The sequence below is a fragment of the Apium graveolens genome, chromosome 6 (genome assembly GCF_009905375.1).
Source record: "Apium graveolens cultivar Ventura chromosome 6, ASM990537v1, whole genome shotgun sequence".
Classification (NCBI taxonomy): Eukaryota; Viridiplantae; Streptophyta; class Magnoliopsida; order Apiales; family Apiaceae; genus Apium; species Apium graveolens.
Genome location: NC_133652.1, coordinates 258,856,404 through 258,865,154, shown reverse-complemented (window position 1 = coordinate 258,865,154; position 8,751 = coordinate 258,856,404). Strand labels below are relative to the sequence as shown.

The 8,751-nt window shown below is 33.1% G+C and overlaps 1 non-coding gene across 1 annotated transcript; it reads right to left on the bottom strand.

Annotated features, from left to right (window-relative positions):
- Positions 1-8,175: 8,175 nt before the first annotated feature.
- LOC141669779 (small nucleolar RNA R71) lies at positions 8,176-8,282 on the bottom strand. Its single transcript, XR_012554039.1, has one exon. It is a non-coding gene; the product is annotated as a small nucleolar RNA R71 (small nucleolar RNA).
- Positions 8,283-8,751: the final 469 nt, after the last annotated feature.

Here is an 8,751-nt window from a genome sequence, read left to right as displayed (position 1 = left end):
TAAAAGCATGATTCTGTAATAAGCTCCAGTGATCTTGAAGTGTTATAAGTCATTTTATGTCTAGAATTTATTCTTCGTATAATCATGTGATTGCCTTGAGGATAATCGAGTTATGATAATTGATCTAGTTTCGAAGCATATCTGTTAAGCATCCGCACATACCACGTTTCTAGTTGTATGTTAGTTTGCATGATTTGGTTGATCTTTATTCGCCTAATTGCATTTGTTGAGATGTCATGAGTTGGTTGGTTTAGTGGTGAGGGGGATCGCTGCATTTCATGTAGATTGCATTCATGCATATTTTTGTTTTGTTTTTGAGTCTGTGACGCCTGAGGACAAACATCGATTTAAGTTTGGGGGTGTGATAAGTGGCATTTTATACCACTTAGAACGTCTTATAATAGCTTGAATTGATGTCTTAAAATCAGGTATTTTGTGTATTTGATGCGTTTTTCTAGTGTTTTGCATTTCAGGGTATAAATTGCGTATCTTGGAAGAATTCATCAGAAATAAGCCTAGGGAAGTGTGTGGCATTGGTTGTGGAAAGTTGGGTGCAGAACGCAGCAAAATCAGGAGCAGAATTCAGAATTTTCCAGATTGTGCTTAGGCGCCCGCTCAGGATGCTGGGGCAGCCGCCTGGGAGCCCGGGCGCCCGTTCAGGAATCTGGGGCGGCCGCTCAAGGACGAAAATTTTAATACTGAATTTTATAATTCTTATTCTGATGGACTTCTGAGATGGCTGGTTCTTGTGGGCTTCTATATAAGTAGTTCTCAGAGACATTTCACATAAGTGTGGTATCAAGCAAGGAGCAAGGAGAGAAGGAAGAAGACCGTTTTAGAACATCGCAACGAAGAAGAGGAAGCATACATTTTTGTGATTCTTTTATTCATTGTATCAGTGGATGTTAGTTTTCTTTACTTTGAACCTTATTACTCTTGTGACATACTCTGGTTTTAATAAGTATTTTTATTAGTTTATATTTTGTGTATTATCATATTTTCATATGAACCCATGGTGACGATGAGTTCTATCATGGGCTAATCGTGATCATGGGGTCATTACGGATTTACTATGGATTTCTTTAGTTAGTTGTTTAATACCTTAGTGTGTGATGATTGTATGATATCTAGCATAGGTTGTGCTTATTCGTCTTATGTGCGTCGCGAACATATAAGATAGTCTGTTAATCTCCTGTAAAGCGACGGTGGATCTTAAGATTTAGAACTTGCCATGCTAGCATAGATTCATGTATGTGTATGCATGATTAGTGGGTAACTCCAACCGTTTTACTTGCCCTGTGTAATCATAAAGAATAACTTGTGCTTAAATCATTATGTTGTCAAATTCTGTAGATATACAGGGTCTCAACATAGTTGATGCCTATTCAACTTCTATCTTGATTGTGGATATTTGGTAGAATGGTATTAGTACAACGAAAGTTGGCTTTTATCAGTTTCGTGTTGTTTAATTAATATCATCACCATTACATGCTAAGGGTAATAACGATAACTATTGAAGGAATTAGTAATGAAGTTATAATCTCATGTGTGTTTAATATTATTAATTCACGTGTCAATTAAGTGTTTAATTCTCGTAGTTAATTGTAGTTAATAATTAGTTAATCAATCTAAAGTGTTATTGTCTTGACATTGAGAAGTAATCATACATTGGTGAGTGAGTGTTAATTGAACATAATTAGTCTGAGTCTCTGTGGGAACGAACTAGAAATTATTCTATATTACTTGTGAACGCGTATACTTGCGTGAATTATTAGCGCGTGTTTTGTGCCTAATAATGATTTCTCTTTCTTTTTCTAATTCAGTTTTTAGATAATCATTCTGTTTAAGCACTTCATTCTTAACATACACAACATTATCTCTCTCTGTCTGAATAGTGTTCTGGTGGACTAACTCTTCTTCAAGATAGCTATTTCTGTTTTTGTACTTTAGATTTTCAGATTTTAATCTTTCATTCTCTAAAGTCTGATCTCTATAACTAATATAAATGTTTTTCAGAAATAATCTCAACTTAGTAATATCATCTATATCAAAAGAAAGAGTTGATAGAGGTACCTTTAGTTCTGCAACCTCAGAACTGCTATCAGCATTTGCCATTAAGGCATAGTTCACCTCTTATTCAGATTCTGAAGTGTCTACCCAGTTTTTCTTCTTTGTGATAAGTGCCTAGCCTTTATCACCTTTTCCTTTCTTGCAATCAGGAGAGATGTGGCCTCTTTCACCACAATTGTAGCATTTGACATTTGAGTTGTCTCCTCTGTCAGACTTTCCTCCTTTGCCTTCAGACTTTCTGAATCCTTTCTTGTCAGAACTTCCACCTTTCCTGGAAAACTTCTTACCCTTTCTGAATTTCTTGTAGGCTATCTTTGTGATACCCTTCACTATAAGAGCATACGGTTGCATCATCTCTGCATCAACATCCACTTCAGATAAATTTTCAGGTTCTGAATCATCATCATCAGAATCTGATGACTCTGAATCAGACTGTATGATGAGAGCCTTTCCTTTTGCCTTTCTAGAGACAATTGGCTTTTCTTCAGTCTTTAAAGCAACTGTCTTAGACTTCCCTCCATGCCTCTTCTTTCTTTGCTCCATCTCAAGTTCATGAGTCTTGAACATCCCATAAATTTCATCAAGAGACATATCAGTAAGTTCATAGTTATCTCTTATTGTAGTAGCTTTCAAATCCCACTTTTCAAGAAGAGCTAGTACGAATTTCAGATTTGAATCTTCTGTATCAAATACCTTATCCACTAGTGACAGATCATTCAACAGCTTTGTGAATCTGTCATATATATCAGTTAGTGACTCATCAGATATTGAGTCAAAGTGCTCATAGTCCTGTGTGAGTATTGTCTTCCTGTTCTTTTTTATGGAATTGGTTCCTTGACATCTCACTTCCAATGCATCCCAGATTTCTTTTACAGTCTTGCATCCAATCACCCTGTTTGACATGACATTGTCAATTGCACTATGAAGCAAGTGTCTTACTTTTGTATCCGTGCCTAATGAAGAGATGTCTTCAGTGGTGTATTCTCTCTTTTTTTGGGAATCATCCTCTGTGGCTCATTCCCAACTGCAATAGAAAGCTTTGTGGGCTTGTGTGGACCATCATAAATTATGTCTAAATATTCTGGATCTGTAACTTCCAGAAACATGGCCATCTTCACACTCCATACAGGGTACTCAGACACCCTGAGGATAGGAACCCTGATGGTTTCATATCTACTAGTGTTTTGAATGGGTTGAACCTTTGCAGGTTCTTGAGGATCTGGTATTTTTGCTTGTTCAAACATGATTGATTGTTTGTTTGGATCTTAACTGTTTGTAAGCTTAATAGATTGGCCCTGATACCACTTGTTAGGCCTCAATGATACTATAGAAGGGGGTTGAATATAGTATCTACAATCAATTCGATTATGAACACAAGTATGTAACAGAAAACAAGTTTATTCAACATATCAAACTCTGTTACAGTAGATTTAATCTACTCTCTCAGTGATGTATGATATCACTAAGAGTTGCTAGGGTTACAATGAATAATATTCTCGTGAATGATAACACATATAGTTTAAACCCTAAGCTGTGTTTATATAGTACACAATTACAAGATATCTCCTAATTGATATGATAATGATTCTGTATCCTAAAATATATCAATCAGAGATTATCTACTGTAGTCCTATAGCTGTACAACTCTCCATGCATATCTTCACTTTTTTAATCCAGATACTCTCCTGTAAATCAGCTGCATTCCTTATCTGAAGTGTACCCGCACTTAAGTCCTGATATAAATTCTGACGCCTTAAGTTCTGATATAAGTTCTGTCTTCAGTAAGTTCTGATTTTCAGTTAACTTCTGATAATAAGTTCTGAAACTAAACAAATCAGATTAGACATGACATAACAAATATATCTAACATTATAGTCAACTCCCCCGAAGTAAATCAGGTAATAGGTTCATCAAATTTTACATAATCATTATTTTATCTATTTTAACCAACCAATTTAGGTGACGCCCGTTGAAGATGCTCTGATTACCGTAAATTTACAGATTTCAAACGCATGTAAGTATGACGATACAATCCAAGATAAATAAATTATAAATTGGAGGATAGTCCAATATATGTTGTCAAAAAAAAGTCCAATTTAATCACTCTGCATGGCCAATCATCAATATACTTATATAAAGAAGAAGACGAATATGTTTAGGTGTCGCATCTCATATCGTCTCAATATATTTTTCTAATTTTCTCAATTTTTTGAATAAATAAATATCAAAAATTACAATTACCTTATATACTCCTAAATATATTATCATCGTTCGTAATATTCTTCTTAAGTTTCTACAAGATCTTCCATCAGAATTTTTGAAATCGATTTACCATCATAATATTCTCCTAAAACTTCTACTTTCTCTTTAAACCAACTTAATATTCTCCCAAACCTAAAGTTTTCATAAGATTTTTGAAATCAAATTAGCATAATAATATTCTCCTAAAACTCCAACTTTCTATTTAAACTAACTTACCATACTGATATTCTCCTAAATTTCGTTTTCAATACAATTTCTTCTCTTTCTCCTAAAATCAACTTACTATATATTTTCCTAATATTCTTCTTAAGTTTCTACAAGATCTTCCATCAGGATTTTTGAAATCAATTTACCATCATAATATTCTCCTAAAACTTTTACTTTCTCACTAAGCCAACTTAATATTCTCCCAAACCTAAAGTTTTCATAAGATTTTTGAAATAAAATTACCATAATGATATTCTCCTAAAACTGCTATATTCACCTAATTTTTTTTTCAATATCATTTATTCTCTTTCTCCTAAAATCAACTTACTATATTTTTTTCCTTAAAATTTGTTTTAATTTTTAGCCTATGAAATATTACAAGACAAGTATCCATAATTATTTATCATCATTCGTAATATTCTTCTAAAATTTATACAACATCTTTAACTAAAATTTTAAAATCTAACTTGCCATCATAATATTCTCCCAAAACTTCTCTTTTCTCTTTCAATCAAGTTACCATTTTCATATTCTCATAAACTTAATATATTGATTGATATATTTTGTTTTTTTTTTCTTATCTGATATCGACTTTTTTTTTATATTTATTTCAAAATGATTAAAATAAGATAAGAAATTTAAAAAATAATGAAATATTATATTAGAAGGCCGCTACCAATCACGGTTTAGTAAACTAGTTAATAAATAAATTAAGTTAATAAATGAATTAGTACATCCATTTGGACGATCAACATGATCTTTCTAACATACCGAAACAAATATAAATCCAAGTAACATTTGGTTCATTATTAGACAACTTTGTGCATAAGAGAACATCACATCACTTAGCAAAATGACGAAGTAAAAAACTTAATTTATTTTTAGGAAATAGTATATAAGATTAATATAATAAGCTCGCAATATGTTGAGGTGATGTTTACAGGAGGAGGATGAGATAGGTTGAGGCTTTACCGGAAGAAAAGTCTACACAGGTAATGTGAAGAATACCTGACACTCTACAGTGAACCCAAGCAAAAGACTAGCTAATTTAACAATACAATTATAATTTTTTAAACCTTCATAAATAATTTATAAATTATGTATTTAAACTATATTATTTATTTATTTATTTATTAATATTAGTAACCGGTTCGGTTCAATTTTTACCGGTTTGGTGCGAACGTATAACCGGAATCGAGTCATTTGAATTAGTTTGGGTTTTTTTCCGATTTCGTTTTCGAATCGGCTTTATTCGGTTCAATTGTTTTTGATTTTCTCCAGTTTCAGTTTTAATTCGATTTTTCGCTCAGCCTTACTTAAAACTACGATAACATAATCAAGTAAATTTCGTGAAATCAAATTCAAAACTCAAAAACTCGATAACAATCATAATAGGCTCTATAACTTGATAAGCTCGAAAAATGGTTAGAAAACTCGATTAAAAACTCGATATACTCGAAAGCACATGAACAACTCGAATTCGACTTTTTTATTTTACGGGTCGAGTTCAAACATAATTTTCAGGCTCAATTATTTTTGGGCTCGACTCTAATTGATTAAAAAAAATTTAAACTCGAATTCGATATGCACAACTTCGACTCGACTCGACTCAAATTATACCCCTACCTACTTCAGACAGTTATGAATTTGATATATATCAATTATAACTTGAGCTTATAAAGGTTTAAAATATATTTGTTATTATTTATGTTGTATATTACGACTATAGCAAGTTCAATGTTAAAGTTAAAATAACTACTGTTACAACTGTAATTTGAGAGTAAAATATTTTAGTGTTAAAAAAAACTTCAACTCTAATATTATTTTCGATAAAATATTTTCATATTTAGTGAACTTTTGTTTTTCTCCTATATTTCATTTAAAACAAACTAATATATATTTTATTTATAATTATTTAATGATGTAAAAAGGATAACTAGAGCTATCTTTACCCCAAATATAGGATCAACTATTTATTCATGTATTTAGAACATCTCGCATAGGGGTTGACAAATCTTATATGACATGTCAATCTTGGTTATCAATCTATTGAAATTGTATGATTGCCAAAAGATTGTCTACAACGGTTGTCAAAACTTAGCAATTTCCCAAATTGATTAAAAAAATATATAGAGTTGAAAAAAGTATATATGAATAATACTTTTTTTAATTTATGTGACATTTACAATTTAATTAAGGGACCGTAACTTTTAAATGTTATGTCAAGTTGATCAAAAAATTGAGTGATATTAAAATATTAATATATATAATAATTTGACAAGATTGACAACATATTGGCAACCGCTTATTGAAAATACTCTTAGAAAATCAAATATATCTATTTATTAGAGTGGCTTTTTCTTTATTTGGGTCTCATATTATAGCTATAAAATTAACTAGAGCTATGTAGTGAACTTATTCTTGAGAGTAGTTTCAATTAGCTCAAATTCATTTTCCAAATATTTCTCAAATAATGTAATGTAAATTTTTTTACGTTTTAATTTATACATGTATATTTATCCTGATCCCATTTCATTAGCAGGAAATTTACTAACGATACACTTAATTCAGCAGGAACGATTTTGAAAATCATTGCGGCTTTAGCATTCCTCTAGGATTATATAGCCCGACTGAGTTTAACTAGTGATTTTTTAGCCAATAATTACTTTTTTCGCCCCTTTTTAGTTATCATATTTCTTCTTCTCCTTCTTCTCCTTCTTCTCCTTCTTCTCCTTCTTCTCCTTCTTCTCCTTCTTCTCCTTCTTCTCCTTCTTCTCCTTCTTCTTCTTCTTCTCCTTCTTCTTCTTCTTCTCCTTCTTCTTGGCATTGAAGAATAATCATATATTGGTGAGTAATTGTTAATTAAATATAATTAATCAGAGTCTCTGTGGGAACGAACTATAAATAATTCTATATTACTTGCGAACGCGTATACTTGCGTGATTTATTTAGCGCATGCTTTGTGCCTAACAAGTTTTTGGCGCCGCTGCCAGGGACTCGGTGTTAATTTGTTTAGTTTATGTACTTTACATCATTGGTCATTATGATTCATTGATTAAGACTTGTTACTTACTGCTTCCGGTTGTGTTTCAGGTACTCTAGCGAGCGTTTATGCAAACACGTTCTCGCACTCGCAAGAGAAATCTGGATAAAGCTGAGGAAATAGATAAAGTTCTTGACTCTCTGGAGAAGATAGTTTTTGAAGATTCGGATAAAGAGAGTGAAAAGAAAGAACCTGAAACAATGGTTGATCGTCTAGCTCAAGATGATCCAGCTCTTATGGACTTTTCTCGGCCTAAAATTGATGACATTCAGTCCAGCATCATTCATCCGACTATTCAGGCCAATACTTTTGAAATCAAGCCGGGCACTATTCAGATGGTGCAGAATTCTGTTTCTTTCGGAGGGGCTGCGACTGAAGATCCCAACATGCATATCAGGAATTTTGTCGAGATCTGTAGTACTTTCAAATATAATGTTGTCATTGATGAGGCTATCAAGATGAAGCTTTTCCCATTCTCTCTAAGGGACAAAGCTAAGGACTGGTTACATTCTTTACCAGCTGGGTCCATCACTACTTGGGAAGATCTTGCACAAAAGTTTTTGGTGAAGTTCTATCCAATGGCCAAAACTGCAGTTATGAGGAGTGCTCTTACTCAGTTTGCGGAGCAACCAGGAGAATCTATGTGCGAAGCTTGGGAGCATTACAAGGAGATGTTAAGAAAGTGTCCACATCATGGGATGCCTGATTGGATGGTTATCACTGGTTTCTACAATGGTTTGGGGGTCCAATCTCGACCCATGCTCGATCCAGCTTCTGGAGGCACCTTGTGGGCCAAAAACTATATTAAGGCTTATAATCTCATTGAAACTATGGCTGCTAACGAGTATCAAAACCCAACTTAAAGGATGATGCCTAGGAAAGTAGCAGGTATTCTGGAAGTTGATGCAGCTATAACTATTGAGCACAGCTCACGACGCTGACTATGAAGGTCGATTCTTTAACCAACTATGGCGTAAATCAATTATCTAGTGTCTTTGAGCTTTGTGCAGGCTCTCATGCTACAGATCATTGTTCTCTTGTTAATGAATCTATTCAGTATGTGAACAATTTCCAGAAATCGCAGCAGCCTGTGCCCGCTACTTATCATCCTAATAACGAAAATCATCCCAATTTCAGCTGGAGCAATAATCAGAATGTAAATAGCCAAT